Below are 18,566 nucleotides of genomic sequence, written 5' to 3' on the forward strand. Positions count from 1 at the left end.
AAAAACAAACACCTGATTAAAGTGTTGTGGGTATTTTGAACAGAGACATTTTTCTTTGTAAATTCAAGGTTGTGAGCACACAAAAGGCCTTTTTGGTTCTGAGCTGGAGGCTGAAAAACAACATTCAAAACTAAATGAATACAACTAATATGCACACCAGTATTTAGATTGTAAGTTTGAGCTGTTTGAGACAGCCTACAGGCAAATACCACAAGAGACACACACATTCATTTCTTCTCCCCTTTGAAAAGAGTCTTTTCTTTTATTTAGTTTAAACACATGATTCATCCTCGCAGACACTTGGACGGTCTCTGAAACTGGACGGAAAGGATGAAAGAATGCAACGTGGTAGACGACCTGAAGCATCGTCAGACTGAGTAACTGTTTGGAACAGAGGGCTTGTGTGTGGAGCTAAAATAAAACAACAGACATGAGCACAGAAAAAAAATAATAAACAAGTGAAAAATGAGGGAAGGAAGGAAAGAAGGCCTTCGGCTATTAATATGCTTCACAGAGAAAGGCAGAGAAACGGAGGGCTGATAGGGTTTCTAACAGCGTTGAATCCCACTGAGTGTTTTTGTCTCTTTGGGATGAATCCCTTAGAGAAAACATGTTTCATCACACACATCAACAGATTTATGAGTTTCATCAGGCCTCTGAGCAAAACAAAGAACAAAATGAGAGAAAGGGAGGGAAAGGAGGCTTTGAATGTGGAGAGTGGGAGGAATAAGCAATGATGCAGAGATCAGAGGGAAAAGGAAGACCAGTAAAACGAGAGATGAGATCGACAGATGGAGGTCTCTCCCCTCATTCCTCTCCTCTCCATTATTCAGCGTTCTCACATGTCGTCATTAACATTTATGACTCGCTGAAGATGGTCATGAATGTTTTAGCGCGTATGAACACAGAAGCTCCTCCTCACCTGACCCCAGATACCCCAGTTGATTACATAACAAGCCTGCACACTTCAAACACTCATACCCATACACAGCAAAAACACACTTTGTTAATTCTTAAAGGGGACCGTCCATCCATCCATTCATCTATTTTCTTCCGCTTTATCCAGGGTCGGGTCGTGGGGGTAGCAGCTTCAGAAGGGAGGCCCAGACTTCCCTCTCCCCAGCCACTTCTTCCAGCTCCTCCGGGGGAATCCTGAGGAGCTGGAGGAAAACCTAGTCCCTCCAGCGTGTCCTGGGTCTTCCCAGGGCCTCCTCCCGGTGGGACGTGCCTTGAACACCTCACCAGGGAGGCGTCCAGGAGGCATCCTGACCAGATGCCTTAGCCACCTCAACTGGCCCCTCTCGACGTGAAGGAGCAGTGGCTCTACTCCGAGTCCCTCCTGGATGACTGAGCTTCTCACCCAGTCTCTAAGGGAGAGCCCAGACACCCTACGGAGAAAACCCATTTCGGCAGCTTGTATCAGTGATCTCGTTCTTTCAGTCATGACCCAAAGCTCATGACCATAGATGAAGGTGGGAATGTAGATCGACCGGTAAATCGAGAGCTTTGGTTTTTGACTCAGCTCTCTCTTCACGACAGACCGGTACAGCACCCGCTTCACGGCAAACGCTGCTCCAATCTCCTGTTGATCTCATGCTCCCTTCTTTCCTCATTGGTGAACAAGATCCCGAGATACTTGAACTCCTCCACTTGGGGCAGGAGTTCAAGTGGAGGAAGAGGGTAGAGTGCCGGAGAAGGCACTCTACCCTCTTCCGGCTCAGGACCATGGATTTGGAGGCAATGAGCCTCATCCCTTAAAGGGGATCTACTATGCAAAATTTTGCACATTTTTGGTACTTCCATTCGGGAATCTTCTGCTTCAGACTGAGTGCTTGAAAACCCACCAACACAGTTTTTGCCGATAAGTTGATGTTTGTTGGCATCGGGAATATAAGCCGCTTCAAAAACCTTCCAAATGCAACGTCACAAATCAGCAGGCACTGCCCGTTACCTAGCAACCCCAGTATTGCTACCAAGCAACATCACCTAGCAACCCAAGCTGAGCTCCAGCTCATTTGGCTAGCTAGTTTCACTAATCTATGTGCTATGTGTACAATGGCTCCTGGAAAATGCAGGTGTTTTGTTGTTTGCTTACCATCCAGAAACCACTTTGTTCCACTCTTGTTTTTTGTGCAGGAGGTTCCACTTCTGCTATTCAAAAATCTGTGGTTGTATAGTTGCGCATCTATGAGTGTAAATGTTGACTTGGGGGTCTAACAGCAACTTTTCTAGATTTAAAGTGACAAGAGGTCCTAAAACATCTCATTCTGAAAAGAGCTCAAAATAGGCAGAACTGAGTAGACTAAGATCTCATTATCTAAGAACGATTTTGTGCAAAAAACGTAATGGACATGTTTTGTGTAGTCCATAGACCCATCCCAAACTCTTAAAGGAAGTCAAATAGGTCATCTTCATTCCTCTTTAAATTAGAGAATGACAAACAAGCACCCATAGATCCGATACTGAGATCTTACCCAACCTCCAAATATGACAACAAGTATTAAGTGGTTAAGCTGGGAATCATAAGATGATCCAAGCAGGGTGGAGATGCAGGGTGGTACGTCGCTGATGAGCCTTTTATTGTCATGTTTACTAAGCTGTGCCAAGCTTAAGGGGCATGTGGAGGCTTTCAAATATTTTGAATATCTCACAGGAACACTGTTCAGTCCATCAGCCTTCATCAGAAAACCAGCCAACACACCCATGGTAACTCAAGAGAAGCTGGAGGGACTCACAGTTCAGCCGGGAGAAACTTCACAAATCTGGTTTTTATTGAGGAGTTGCAACATGGAAGATATATAGTTGTCGGTAAATACAGCAATAAGTCTTCATTGTCAATCAATCAATCAAATTTTATTTGTATAGCACATTTCAGCAGCAAGGCATTTCAAAGTGCTTTACATCAAAAACAAAAACACAATGCAACATGGAATCAACAATCAAAACACAACATCAAGTCAGATTCTGTCAATAAATTTGCAATTGATTACGTTTCGAATACAACTCTAAACAAGAGGGCTTTTAGTTGAGATTTAAAGGAAGTCAGTGTTTCAGCTGTTATATAGTTTTCTGGAAGTTGGTTCCAGACATTTGGTGCATAGATGCTAAATGCCGCTTCTCCTCATTTGGTTCTGGTTCCGGGGATGCAGAGCAGACCAGAACCAGAAGACCTAAGAGGTCTGGAAGGTTGATACAACAGCAGCAGATCTTTAATGTATGTTGGTGCTAAACCATTCAGTGATTTATAAACTAACAACAGTATTTTAAACTCTATTCTTTGAGCTACAGGGAGCCAGTGGAGAGACTTTAAAACTGGTGTTATGTGCTCTATCTTCCTGGTTTTAGTGAGAACACGAGCAGCAGCATTTTGGATCAGCTTGTCCTCACGTTTGTTTTTCTCCTGCAAACTTCCGTCAGTCTCTGTGACCCAGATTACATTCCAATAAGTCTCTTGTGATTATTATTCTTCAATGGGTTTTTTCCATTAGAAGTGTTGAACTGAAATGAGTGGGTAAGTGTTGGCATGTTTTTATTGTGAAACTCATTATGTGTGTGTGTCATTGTAAAATGTCGCCCTGCTGCATTCGAACTTCAACCAGCAGCTGAGCGCGTTTGTCTCCGCACGTCGACCAATTCTCACAAAAAGATAACTTTACAGGATCCAGTGATTTAAAAGACAACGAAAACCAGAAATGAACGTAAAGACAGAGTTTGAAGATGGGTGTAGTCAAAAAACCTAATTATTTCTCAACATGTTTACAAGCCGCTGCCAATATGGCGGCAAGTGGGAAGATTAAGTGGTAGCTTCGAAACCAGAAAGTTGGGATTCTCTTTCCTTTAATTAGTTGGAAAAGTACGTCACATTTATCTGGGAGGGAAAACAGTTATTTTGTGTTTTGCAGGAAACGGCTATTACTTTTAACTATTTATACTAAAAGCTAAAACAAGTAAAAACATAAAACTAGAAGACAACTAGAACAAGACAAAAGTCTTGAGATATCTTTTGTCCTAATTTATTTGAGTTTTTTAAAACTTTTTATGTATTTATTTTGTTCTTTTTTCAATTCTATTGCTATTTTTACATCATTTAACTATTTATGTGCCTATATTCATGTTTAATAATGTACTATTTATTCTTAAATTCTGGACAAATTATATAGAATTTTAATATAATTCTATGTTCATATACATATTTTTAAATGTTATTTTGGGTTTAATTGTTGCTTAATATGTTATGTTACTCATTGTATCCTTTAATTTTCAATCATTTTATTGCATAAAATAGTTTACATTTTATTAAAAATGTAGGATTATTATGCTGCTCTAGTTCTTTATATTTATTGATTATAAATTTAATTTATTTGCTTTGATATTATTTCTTTATGTTGTGAAATATAAATTTTAATAACTTACTTAATTTTCAATCTGATTTGACAACTGAAAATTAATCTGAAGACATTTTTTCTTTTTTTTTTTTTCTTGTAATACAACATAAAGTAGAGAATGTGATCTGATTTTACCGATTTATGCAGATCTACTTCCAGTCGCCCCTTTTATTATTTCTTCAAGTGCTGGTAACATGAGCTCAGCTTATAAACAATTACAACTTATACTACTTTGCAGCTAGCTTCAGTAAAATTCAGCCTCACATAAAGAGGCATAAAGAAGGACAGAAGCAAAAGACTCACAGAAGTCAGTAAATTAAAGGTAGCTATAAAAAAAGAGGTGGAGATGAGAGGAGTATGACCATGACAGATGGTACGTGAAGGAGGTGTCTGTAAAGTTCAAGGAGAAGGACAAATTAAGAGCATCGTCTCCTGTGTTTCTCAGATCAGCGCCCGTACACACAGGTCTATTTTAGTGAGTGTTTATTCTTGTGCCAGAGCAGATTACCTGTCACACAAACATGACATCCAGGCAAGCTCAGACTCGCTCACTGCACGTACCGTCTCAGTTTCCACACAATTTCTCTTCTTTAGCTCATTATCTGTCAGGTTTATACACTCAGGAGGCGATTATATGGACTTAAGTTATTAAGAGTAATGATTCTGGGTCTTAAACTTTAGTTTTTTTTGCACATTTTTTGAGAAATTTGTTTAAGTATGTTGTATGAGAGATTACTTAAGTCAGACGAGGTCGAAGTTACAGGCATTGAAAAACAAAATACAGCCAAATTAAGTTGCAAAATGCTTAATTCATATGATCTGATATGAACAGGATAAAAAAAAAAGTGTATTGGGTTGTCTCAAGAAAATGTGACAAAAGAGTATTTTAATTTAATCTACAGAAAAACAACTACAGAAGTGGTAAAAATATATTTTATTGAAACAGCTTTGTTAAAAATCAAGCTGTCCACGCTTCCATTTTTCTGGGGGAAAATAGAAAAAGATGTTAAGCTAATAAATTGTTACATTTCCAACTTGTTCGGTTTCAATCCAACATACAACAAATGAGACTCAATAGGAAAATGAGCTTTTTCAATGGGTGTAACCACCATTCTCCACTTTTCTAATTAACCCATAAGTCCATTTTCTTTTTAAGTGTTGCACAGTCTAAGAAAAAATAAAAAGGCTTTAAAGTGGTAGAAGAGTTATTGCCATGGAGCACTGCTACCACAAAGAAAATAAACAACTTTTAAAATGAAACTAAACTGGTTTAAAATGGCCAACATAACTGATTTGACATGTTACAATAATACACTAAGTGCTAATGGTATAACAGACTGTGGAAATGACATCCTAATTTATTTTAAACAAATGTCATGCTTATTATTCAGCACATGTTAAAATATTAATCTTTATCTGCTTTTAAGAATCACCAAATATTAAATGATCCATGATTCATCTTTTCCTGATTGATTTATTTTGAGGATCTGCAGAGTATCACAGCTTAAAAAAAAAAAAAAAAAAAAAAAAGAATACAGTACACAGTACTATACTTGCATACATTTACACTGGAAAATGTAAAGTTGTTTTTGACAACTCAGTCTGGTAAAGAGGAGTGTTGGATTGATTTAAAATGCAACCAAGCAAGACAGGAAGCAGAAAAACACTTAGAGAAATCAATCCATCCAGAAAAACAAACATTTAAATTAGGAAAGATTCTTTCTAAACACAAGATACTGCTTAGCAAAACACATTCATATTTTATTAATTTGAATATTATTGAAAAGCTCAGTAACTGAATTCACCAAGTGAAATATGTTCTGCTTTCAAGTCTTTCTTTTTGTAAATTCACAATAAGAAGACCAAGGAACACAGCAGACATTCCAGGTATAACACTAAGGAAAGCTTTAAAGCGGGTTAAGGAAAGGCTACGGCACGACTGCAAACCTAAACCAATCCACTATCCAGGGAGAGCATTAATCACAGAAGCAGACAAGCATAGGAGTGGCAGTATGATGCTGTGGAGATGCTGCTGGGATCATTGATGAAGATAAACACAGAAAACCCTGGAAGAAAACCACCCCAAACAGTGAAAGTACCGCACAAGACTTGAAGCTGTGACTACAACGAGCGATTCTATAAACTTTTGTCATGGTAGAAAAAAGTAAAAAAAAAAAAAAAAAAAACATGTGACATTTACTTCTACTTCATTATGCATAAAAATTACAGTAAAATATCTTTACATTTTTGGTTGCAACGTGACAGAAAGTGGAAAACATCAGAGGGTTTGAAGACAATGCCTGGTTGTCTGCACCTCCAACTTTGTGTATCTGTAGAAGTGAAGTGTGTTTCTAGGAACTATTGACTCTTTCAAAACCGCCTATTTGTAGGTGACATGAATTTTGAGGCACGTGACAGGACCACAAACAGAACAGCCCTGACCCAAATGGAGCAGCAGATAGATTACAGGGCAGAAAGCCTCTGGGTCAGGTTCACATGTTGCTACAACAATGTTTACAAGGGTCTCTTTGTAAAAAATATTGCTTTAGGATGCATTCATCATGAAGCATGCACAGCTTAGTGCTACACGGAGAGAAGTTTAAGATAATCTGCAGGTGATGACATCCACAGGAAAGTAACCACATTCCCAGCTTTGGGAAACAGATGGCAGGGATAAGAGAGTGAGAGAGATGGACGTTGGAAGAGTTAAACAACAGACTGGATGTGTTGCAGAAAGTGCTGAACTGCTGCAGTGCAGAACTGCACAAGAAGGAGGGGAGGGGGCACATGTGCATCAACGTGCAGCAGCAGCAGCATCAATGACAAATCAGCTCCTAATAACGCAGGGCTAGAATCGTTACACCAGCTTTTATGAATATGATGTAATGTGGACACACAGAAACAATAAAACGTTTTTGTCACATGAACAACATCACAAACTGGTCTGCAGAGCCAAGCTGCAGTCAAAGTCCAATTTTCAGTCCTCCTTATGACAAGTTGAAGGCTCAGTTTTCTGCAAAATAAGCAGAACTGATCTAACATTTGTCAAACTTTGAATTAAGACTCAGCACTAATACTCATTAAATAGTAAAATGAAGCAACTGCTGTATTTCTTTGTTTGGCTCACAGTAGTTTAGCCAAGAAACAACACGTGGTTTAACTTTTTTGCTTGTTTTGATCCCAGCATGTCCAAAAAAATAAATAAATAGCAATGGCTACTGAAGAAATCAGTCAGAGATTTGTATGGCATGATGACTTTCAGTAAAAATATTACATTTCACTCGGCCAACTTACAAAAAAAGTTATAACATGAGTCATGACCTAATTTTAGTTTATTCAAACAAGAAAAGTGCCAATTACACATTGGAGTCCAGTCTATTCACAGTTCAGTGAAGGCGGACTTTGATTACTTCAAATTATTTGTGGAAAATCTTTTTTTGCATTGAGCATAACTAACAAATTGTAAAAAAAATGTTATAAGTGTATTTGTGAGCTTGCCTCTTTATTATTAAATTGAATATAATTTCAGATCTTTGTATATCTTTTCTTCAGGCTCACTTAGAAAGTGAGCTATTGTTGTTACAGGTTAATTTTCTAAACTACAAAAAGTAACTGTTAAGGAAGCTCAAAAATAAAACGTTGGACTGAACTGGTGTTATGCCAGATTTACCAGTATTTTATTTTGTATATTTTTTTTTATCTGATTACTCGACTACTAAAATATTTGTTTACAACAGCCCTACCCCCAAGAGCAGGAGACTGTGTATACTAGCTGTTCTTGTTAGTGCCAAGATGGAAAAACCAAATGTCTACGTCAATACAAACACAGGACCATTCGTTGTGACATTTGTAGTGACGCCGTATAATGTCTGGAAATTTTCAGGGTCACCAACATGGGAAGAAATCTCTAATTGCTCACTGGTCATCTCTTGTCTCATTTCACAAAATAAAAAGGGGAGAAACTTTATGCACATTCATAAAGATTAAATTTAGATCAATATCAAAACTAGAAAGGAAACAGCATTATCATGTGCACTTCCTAACTCATGAAAGCTACTTGATACTTTAAAACATACAGGAAAAGTTAGCCCAACATGAGCAGAAAATGACAGGAGCAATCATTCTAGTGAATATTTTCAGCCCTGCTAGTTATTAAGCAGGCTAGTTAGCACCCTGGTTGGCCTACATACCTACTGTAATCAGTCCACAGCCAGATTAGTTAGCACCACACAGACAGCATGCTAACCCACATACATTTTGTTATGCATGTGACAACTTCTCTCTAACATTTCCATGAGCTCCTCCAGGTTTCAGATGACAGTCAGAATGTGTTTACGGCAGTACACACTGGTGAGTGTTTGAAAAACCAAACGCATTATATTCTGATGTTTATTTATTTCTTATACACTATCAGTGTGCTGCAGACAGTTTGAGGACACTGACCGACCTCACACACAAACTGTTATTGTAAACTAGGGGGCCCGTTTATCCGTCTAGACTCTAAATGTCAACGTGGCGTCGAGTATACCATGAATTTAGCCCCGTTTTTATGTAATCCACTGAACCAAAAAGCTTTTGCTTCACAAGCTGAATGCGAACAGATGACCCCCCCACCTTTGTGTAAAAGTCGCTGTAACTCCAGCAGGTCTGGATGTTTTACAGAGCGGGGGGTCAGATGAGCCTTGGCCTACTTCTGCTCCTCCTCCAGTGTCAGCCTCAGCTCAGAATCGTACATGCTGTAAATAAACATCAGCCGTGCCCCTTTCTGACTTCAAGACCTCTCACCCTACGCTGCATGACTGCAACCTCCACCTGCACCTTCACCCCCCGGGTCACAAACACCCAGGGGGTGAAAGGGGGCTGCTTGCGTGTGTGTGTTTGTGTGTGTGTGGATGCCCTCCCCCTCCAGACTGAGCTCATTCAGCCTCAAGGGAGTCAAGCAGGACATTAAATTAAACAACAAACATGCAATATGAAGCAGATCAACTCGCTACCTTTTTTTTTTTTTTTTTGGCCGTTTCATCTTTTTGAGATGCAGCAACTGTCTGCCACACTCCCCTGCTGTGTCTTTTAAAGAAAAACATGCCTCTGAGTCACTGAAAAGAAAAAAAAATGAAAAAGAAAAAAAGACACTCCTCTGCTCCACCCAAGAGCCTGCAGACTGACATGAGATAAGCACAACAGGTTTTCCTCTCATAATCAACATGATTTCACACCAGCTACTTTTGACACAGAGAAAAGCGGAGCGATAATGACATGCGAAGACCTGTTCTGAGTGGCGCTAAACCGAAGGTGGCGAGTTTTAGACCCTGCCCACTCATCTGGTGGAATATTCCACTGAACAGCACACAGATCTGCAGTCTTACTCATTCCTGCAGGCTTGCTTGATGCCGACAAAAAAAAAAAAAAAAAAAAAAGCCAAATAAAATCAACAGTGTCAAACTCACTAACCTGCACACGTTTACTCATATGAACAGCAAACTGACAACACAACACAAGCTAGTTAGCCAACAAAGGTTGTTGTTTTAATAGTACAGACATATATGAATACATTCTTGCTAAAGAAGTGATGTTGTTTTTAATAATCTTGTTTGTATACAAATATTACCTGATCAACAGGTTTGAAAATATGTTTCGTGCCAATTGTGACAGGCAGCATGCTAAATATAAATCTCAATATTTGTTTATTACATTATATGTATTTTTTTCTATTATCTCACTGACTAATCTATTTTAGTCTGATTAAATGTCAGACTAAAATAGTTTGGGCCCTACTAAATAGTTAGGAGGACCCGAACTACCGTATTTTTCGGACTATAAGCCGATTCTTTTTTCCTATGCTTTGAACCAAGCGGCTTAAAGCCCGGTGCGGCTTTTCTGTGTATTTTTCTTCAACCACCAGGGGGCTCTTTAGCAGGAAGTGAAGCATTGGAAGTCAAAATTGAATATCAAAGAAGAAAGTGCTAATTTTCATTTAGAACAAGCACATGCTAGCAGCAGGCACGATGGAGAAACTTTCTCATATAAAGCCGCTTTTTAAGTTGAGGTCTATCGATCTCGAGGGAAATAGAGCCGCTGCACGGAAAATACGTATTTCAATTTTCTAAATGTCAGAACAAAAGGAGAGAAACGTTTTTGAAATTTCCCATAAATTCAGACGTCGACATACATTTTTTTAGTGTTTAGCAGATATATGAGTTGAATAAAAGCTTTTCTGTTTCCTTTTCACTTTAGTTTTCTGGAATTTCTAGCTCATTCCTCCAGACAGAACCAGTAACCGAGTCCGGTTTCTCTCACCCTCACACACCCTTTCAATTTTCCGTAGTATTTGCAAACTTTAATCTGACTTTTTTGTTAGTTATGGAGATATTTCTTCTTCCTCACTGACTGGCCTTGTTACACTGTGGAGGACGACACTGACCAGCTTCACGCAGCATTTTTGCATCATCTTTTCCTTTCCTCTGCAGGAGATATCAACATTTCACATCATAATTGTCCGTCTACTTAAGCACTGAACATTAAAAACAATTTCATTTATTTTTTCATAATTTCCCCATGCACAAGAAAGCATAATTTTCAAAGTGCCGCCTTTAAATACAACCACAAGTGTATCCCAATTAATTAAAATATCGTAAATTAATCAGATGTTTTAGGTCTTTGAGCATTTCTAAATTGCTTAAAGTCCTAGTAATCTTAGCATACTTTATCTGACATTTAGCAAAAGGAAATGTTTGTTTTTTGTTTTTTTTTTTAATTCCTGATATAAAACAGGAGAAGTTTAGTCTGATTTAATGTCAGGCAGTAAGAAAACAATGTTTTTGTTCTTTTTATACAGTTTTCAACATCATCTGGTTTAGATCTGTATCTAATCAGAAATAACATTTAGTAAGTCATTTCAGTTTGTTTCAGCACTCAACAATAAATACATTTTATTATAAATGGCTGCAGTATTCTATAGAAAGAGCTACAAAGTTGTATTTTATCGCTTCGCAGTTTGTGTTCATCCCACATGATTCTGTGCAACTATAAAATCCATCACTGACACGGATTCAATTTAAGTTGAGGAAGCATAAGAAAGAATGTTCTGTTAAAGAAAACTCCTGAGAGGAAACCGAGTGAGAGAGCGGCTATCACTCCGAGTGTCTCATTACAGTGTTAATGACATTACTGGCGCTCGGCCAGGTATCTTCTCTCCTCTCCTCGTTTTTTTCCAAGACAACAGAGCAACCCTCTCTCTCTCTCTCTCTCTCTCTCTCCTTTTCACAGAGAGCAGCCCCATTCAGACGGCGTCGTCTGTAGAAACTCTGTTCACATGCAGAACGCAAACAATCAGCGCACTGTTTGGTTTTTAAGTGAAAACTCTCATATTCTCAAAATTGGAAACGCGCTCTCCTTGCTTTTGGTAACTGTGAACAATCCAAATCAAACGTGTTATTTCACAAATACAAAGTATGAAAGCATTCTAGGTGAGGCCACTTTTAGGTGGCAGATTTGTGTGTCAAAAACGTGCAAAGGTGAAAGAAAAACATTCACGATATCAAAGGTAGGAACAAGTTGAACATCATTATCAAGCAAACAACTGACTTGAACGTGTGGGGAAAATGTCTCTATATCTCACACAACATATGGCAACTGTTGAAAAGGTAAACTTTAACTGTGACAGCAAACACTGGAGAGATAAGTGTAAGTGGAGGGTGTGGTGTGTGTGCTTCACCCTAAATGAACTAAAATGAGCCAAGAAGCATCACACTAACACACACACACACACACATGCTGCCAGACATCTCTGGCATCCAGACAGGTTTCTTTGAAGCCATTTCATCAGAAAGTGGGCTTCACTTAGTCATTGGATGAATATCTTTTGAGGACGAGTCACTGAAAATTAGATTGTAAATGACCCAATAGGACGGAGACAAAAAGACTTTGAAGAAAGTTTGAGGAGAGAAACTTTAGATTTGATAATAAATGCAGAGACAGCAATACATTTCTACCTGGCTGCAGAGCCGAACAAAAAAGCAGTCAGGACAAATTTGCATAAGCGTTTTATCTTGTTTGTCCCTGCTTTGCCTTTGGCATTGGAGGAAAATGGACAAATAACAAAAGTATCTTCAACTTTCATCTTTTAATTGTTCGGTTTTGTCATTCTAGGAGTTGCCATTTGTGTTTTCACCAATTCTGGAAAAAACAAATACAAACTTTTTAAAAGTCTGATACGGTCGCACAATGACATTATTTAATTCTCTCTGCAAACAATGGCTTCAGCTTATAGATGCGAATGCCAGGTAAATCCTACCATACTGAGACATTTTAACACTGATCTTTTGCTGTGAATTCACATGAATGTAAAAAGTTATTTTAGCTTCACCAGTAACCACATTGTGGCAGCGGCTTAAAGTTTTCACAAATTATCCAAATGCTAAATCCATTCTTCTGCTGTTTTTGCCTGAATTTTCTTCAGCTCTCACAGTACTGCTGGTTTTGTAATTCCAAATGTCTAAAACAAACAAACAAGAAAACAATAACTTCTCAAAGAAATGCATGTAAAGTTTACAACGACTCAGCATAGTGGGAACACCATGATCATGGGGTGTCTGGTGTTTTTCAGCAAAACCTTGGGGTTCATATCTTACCTTTTGTCTAATTTTTCAATATTCAGCACACTTGATTGTTTTTATTTGTCGTTTGCTGAGATTTTGAGAGCAGAAGGTTTTGGCCTCTTAGTGGTAAAAATCCCCACTTACACTTGATTTTATAAATGAGAGAACAGCATCTGTGCTTTACGTGCAACACCTTTAACATACTGTATGCCTCCATTTACGTGCATTAAAACTGAATCAAAAGAGAGAACTTTAAATCCAACTCAAAGTATCAAACAAGACGACCTAATCTCCTCAAGACGTCTGAAATCATAAGATCAAAACTGCTGAGACAACTGAAGTAACTGATTCAACAATTATTAAAGATGAAAAACTAAACTGTGTCACTTTGACAGCAGAAATGTAGCAGGAATATGACTGTAGGTCATGAGGTTAAAAGATCTGGAACAAAACAAAGCATTAGAAAAAGCTGTTAGATGCTTCATGAAAAGAACAGAAGATACATAAGGAAAAGAGTCACGAGGAGCTCAAGAAAAGACAGAAAATTAACTCAAAATGCAGAGAAGGGGAAGTTAACCAAGCGAAACATCTTTATAACTACAGTGTGCTTTGGTGTGTGTAGCAGATCTAGTGAGATAAGGAGGTCACTGACGGCCCTGCTGTAAGAGAGAAAAAACAGCCACTGGCTCATAATGTGACAACTCATTTCTCCTCCTCCTGCTTCTTCAGATCTGAGCGCCAGAACCACACCGGAGAGGGGACGGGGCTCATGTACACAAAGGATCAGAGCTCCGGATTAAAAACAAAAAACAGAACAAAACTGATCGCGTGTCCGAGTGCGTTGGACAGTGAAAGATAAAAAAAAAAAGGCTTGAAAAAAGGAAGCGAAGACTAAAACCTCAAATTACATCTGAACGGGGGTCATATGAAAGAACCACATTTGATTTTAATCACTGACTTTGTGTGTTTGTTTATATATTATATAAATCATTTCACCTCGTTAGCAAGAAATTATTGGTGCGAAAAAAATCTTCGCCATATGCCATTACCACAGTCTGCAGTTCTTTTATGAGATAATAGAAAAGAGTCCGACGTTTCCTCCAGCTCTGCCCCTACACCAGCTGTTGAGACACACTGGCAGCAAAAACACAGCAGCAACACCCATCACTCTTATTTAAGCCACATCTGTAAAGCAGCCGATTGTAGGGTAGGCCCCAGAGCAGATGACCCAATAAAACGAAATCTTGTTAAACTACTGTAACTCTAATCCGTGTAGCTCGTCTTAAAGAGCATTTTGTTTTTCGTGGGAGGGAAAAAACAACAATTTTATCTACTTTTTTAGAAAAATAGTGGTGATATTTTGATATTTACACTCAGTAAGACATTAAATAAAAGCGATCTCTAAGTCAAAAACCAATTATCTTTATTTTATCTAAAAAAAACAACTTTAGAATTTCTCAAAAGCAATGTTTATTATTTTAACCCTTTGTCATTGTCTGCATAACTTTAGATTTAATGTAGAGGAGTTGTTAGAAACCACAACAACAAAAATGTCAGCACAGATAATGCTGTACGTGAAACATTACCACATAAAAGTTCTTTGCCAGATAAAAATTTTCCCATTGCAGCACATGTCGGATTTTAAGGAACTCGACAGCTGACTAAGCTTTCAGCAAGACCCAAAACTTTTCATGTGATGCAGAAACAGATCAAGGGTCTCAACGAGTGCAATGACCCCGACTGCAATGTTTAGACAGTTCAGTATGAATAATATATTTTGAACAGGTCTTTGTAAACTCAAAAACACACCACAAAGCCTTGTGTTTCTCTTCTGAAATATCTGGGTTTGCCTGTTGAGTGAATCTGAAATGACATGTAAATTAGGGATTCATAAGTCTGGCTAATATGGCATGAGATGAAAAGAAGCCAACTAATCTATAAGCCTGGTTTTATTTATGCAAATATACCCTGGTCCTGCATCTTCACTGTCCAATATTGATTTGTCTGACTTATAAAGGTCAGTGTGTGTCCGCATTACATGCACACATATTGTGTGTTCATGTGACATTCTCAGCTTGTGACTATATGCATCTTATGAGTTGGTAATAACCTGATGCTGACTCAGCAGCCGACAACAGTCAGCAAAGACTTCATCAAGAGGAAGTCGACTGCTTTCACTTCAGCATAAGCCGGCTGCTCGCCAACACACACACAGACACACACACACACACACACAAAGCAAAACCTAAACTGCAACGCAAACAAAATGAAACGAAGAGCCTGGCAGATTTAGAAGGAAGGAGTTTCCTCAGAGGTAGCGTGGTTTTTTTTTGGTTTTTTTTCTGCAAAACCAGTCAGGTGACTCCAAAACCAAGGTTATGACCCAATGCAAGGAAGCACTTCTGCACAGCTGTTCTGATTTACAAAACCGACTTCAAATCTCACAGTGAATAATAGAAGTAGATCATATTTACTTTATGAGTCAAGTGTGTGTTAATAATCCAGAAGAGACTCACCAAAAGGCATCGAAAGCTTCATAAATGTCCCCGAGACGTTATTCCTTTGGTTCTGGCTGTGGATGCAAAACCGTGCAGTCGATCCTGAACCAAGAACAAAAACAGACACCGAAGAGGTAAGATTTAACAAATCAGCACACAGTGTGTACAGAGCAGCACTATTTCAGCTTTTACTGCACATTAAATCAATGCAGCAGCAAACACACACACACCCATATACTCTCTCCCTGTGAGGAAAACTCACGCAAAAGAAATTATTCGTGTTTTACATCTCCTGTTCTTCGCTGCAGGATTTGGATTCAGATTCACACGCACGAGGCATCTTGCAAAAAGTTTTGCTGCACGAAGCATCTTAAGTTGTCATTTTAGACAAAACAACAGAAAGTTGAGTATAAATGTTACCAGGAAGAGAAAATGAAACCTGCATGGGTCTGAAACATTTTTAAAAATAAAATTTGGAAACGCGTGCCATGCTTTTGTATCCAAGGGAAGAATGAGAGTCTACGTATGACATGGTTCCCTATGGTAAAACATGGTGTTGGCAGCATCATGCCGCAGGGACAAGCTGTTCAGAGTTGATGGGAAGGTGGATGGAGCTAAACACAGGCTGATCCTGGGAGAAAACCTGTTAGAAAACAGTTATGGAGTGGAGAGTCGCTTTCCGACAGCACAACAACCCCAAACACACAGCCAGAGACATGATGGGACGATTTAAATTAAAGTTAAATTAATGTTACACTGGCTTAGTCAAAGTCCAGAACTAAATTCAACTTAGAATATGAAACCAGACTTGGAAATTGGTGTTTTACAGAGACTCTCAATTCAACTTGTTTTGTAAATACGAATGGGTGTCTAGATTAAAGACGTTGGTAGAGACGGACACCCAAAGATTCCCAGAAGAAAACACATATATTATGTTTCTTCAACTTTACAATAAGGCATTTGGTGTATCACATAAAATAACACATTAAAGTTAGTGTTTGGAAAGAGACAAATACAACAAACAGAAAGGGTTACTAATACTTTTGCAAGGCACAACTTGCATAGAGTTTTGGAATACATCTAATAGAAAGTACAACACACGTCAACACAGACGAGGGACCAGCCTGTTCTTATAATAAAAGGTTGGAGTTTCCTCTTATGACTAGAGGAAAACAAACTGACAGTGATCCTTATTAAAAACTGCTGAGCCAAATTTAAAATCTGAAGGAAAGAGTTTCAGCAAAAGTGTCCAAAAAGTGTTAGTCTTCTCAGATCTTGAGAGATAAAATTACATCTAGTCATGTGGGAAATCACACCTTTAAAGCAAATATAGACACGAGTCTTAATCTTCACACTGCCTCTGGTGTGTTCAACCGCTTCTTCCTGGTTAATAACAAAAGAAGCTGCAGGGAAATAAACGAAACATTTGTGCAAACTGCAACAACAATCATTGCTAGTCTTAAATTTTAGTAATGCACATATCCTAATGAGCGCAGGAGAAATTTATGCAACCTGATACATCCTGTAAAGTAATGTAAATGCCTCTCTTCTTCTTCTTCTTCTTCTTCCTCCTCCTCCTCCTCCTCTTCAGCAGCAACCTGAGATGCTGAGTACCCATAGCTCTCAGAGCCAACCAGCAGCAGCTGCTGCTGGTGGTGGCGGGGGACGGCAAAATCCGTCCCCCACCACTGTTGTTGTTGCTGCTGTTGTTGTTGTTGTTGTTGCTGCTGTTTTTAACCGGACACTGCGCTCACCTCGCCGGGTCGTTGACAGCCAGTTGGCTCAGTGTTTGTGTCCTCCGGGAGGTCGGACAGTCGCTGCTCTGGCTCTGCGGCAGAATGTGGCTGCTTCACAGGCTGTCCACTGCTCCTACGACTGAAGCCAGGGCTTTAAATGCGCCTTTAAAGGAATATCTGTCGGAAGACGAGACGCAGCGCCTGGCTTCCGTCGACGACACGGATCGTTTTGCATAAGGGGGCGGGGCCTCGTTGAGTAACGTCATCTCAACGTGTCGCATTGTCATACTGAGTGGCTGTATATTTATTTATTTGATACATGATTATAAATAACATTATATATTAACCATTTATAAATATAATCTAAAAGCTTATAATGATTTTTTTTTTTATTTGAAACATTATAAAACATAAATTAAACATTCCATAAATAAAACGTTCCAATGAACGCAAAATGAAAGAAAAAAGAAAGAAAGAAAGGAGAGAAAGAAAGAAAAAAGGAAAGAGAAAGCAAAGAAAGAAAGAAAGAATTGACAAAAATAAATAAAACAAAAAAAATACATAACATACATTTTAAACTGATTTGACATTTTTATTTTGTTTATAAAGGAAAATGTCATTGAGAAAAATTATTATTATTTTACAGCATAAATTATTCTGTCGTTTGTTTTTCTATGGATGTGGAGACACGTTGTTTATTTTTCTGCATTAACTCTCTCTAACCCAGTCATGTTCACACAATTCAGCAGCAGTACAATAAGTTTATTTCCTATTACAGAAGATGTCACCCTTGGTAAAGCATCAACATTATCTCAAACTGAATGAAATAAAAACAAACATTTGAATGTTCAAACATTATCTCGACATCGCCAACAATCTCTTTAGAATAAAAGTACATAGAGAATTTTATCTTAATTGGACTTTACAGTTTGTTAATTAGATTTTCTAAGAACTTCTAAGTGTTAATTTGTAACTGTCTGTGTCCCAAAGTAATGTCTGACAGGACACAGAAATCTTTTTTCTCTTTGCCACTGAGCACCAGGCTTAATAAAGACCTGTATTTATCTTTCACCACAAACAGGAAGTAAATGCTTTGAGAGGTAAAAGAAACCCTTCAACGGATAAATGCAGCACAGAGTGGCTCCTTAGGGCCACTGAAAGTCTTCATAGCAATCAATGAATGCTATAAACATGCTCACTGTGTTTTGATGGTACGCCAGGAAAAAGCCCTTTTTGTTCTACAACTACAAAAGTACAACTTGCTAAACTTACAGAAGTTTAATTGTGGTCAAATACGTCCAAGGGTATGAATGAATAAGTGAAAAAGTGCATGCCTAGTGTCAAATCTGT

General features: G+C 38.4%; 1 protein-coding gene across 1 annotated transcript in view; it reads right to left on the reverse strand.

Moving 5' to 3' along the window:
- Positions 1-17,449, reverse strand: part of LOC122843126 (solute carrier family 45 member 4) — a 49,210-nt gene extending 31,761 nt beyond the window's left edge. Inside the window, exons 1-2 of the mRNA XM_044137647.1 lie at positions 17,235-17,449; positions 15,499-15,582 (exon numbers count right to left, since the gene is read on the reverse strand). The gene's annotated coding sequence lies outside the window, so the exon portion shown is untranslated. The remainder of the gene's footprint in view (positions 1-15,498; positions 15,583-17,234) is intronic.
- Between the last annotated feature and the right edge of the window lie 1,117 nt (positions 17,450-18,566).

The sequence above is a fragment of the Gambusia affinis genome, linkage group LG14 (assembly GCF_019740435.1).
Source record: "Gambusia affinis linkage group LG14, SWU_Gaff_1.0, whole genome shotgun sequence".
Classification (NCBI taxonomy): Eukaryota; Metazoa; Chordata; class Actinopteri; order Cyprinodontiformes; family Poeciliidae; genus Gambusia; species Gambusia affinis.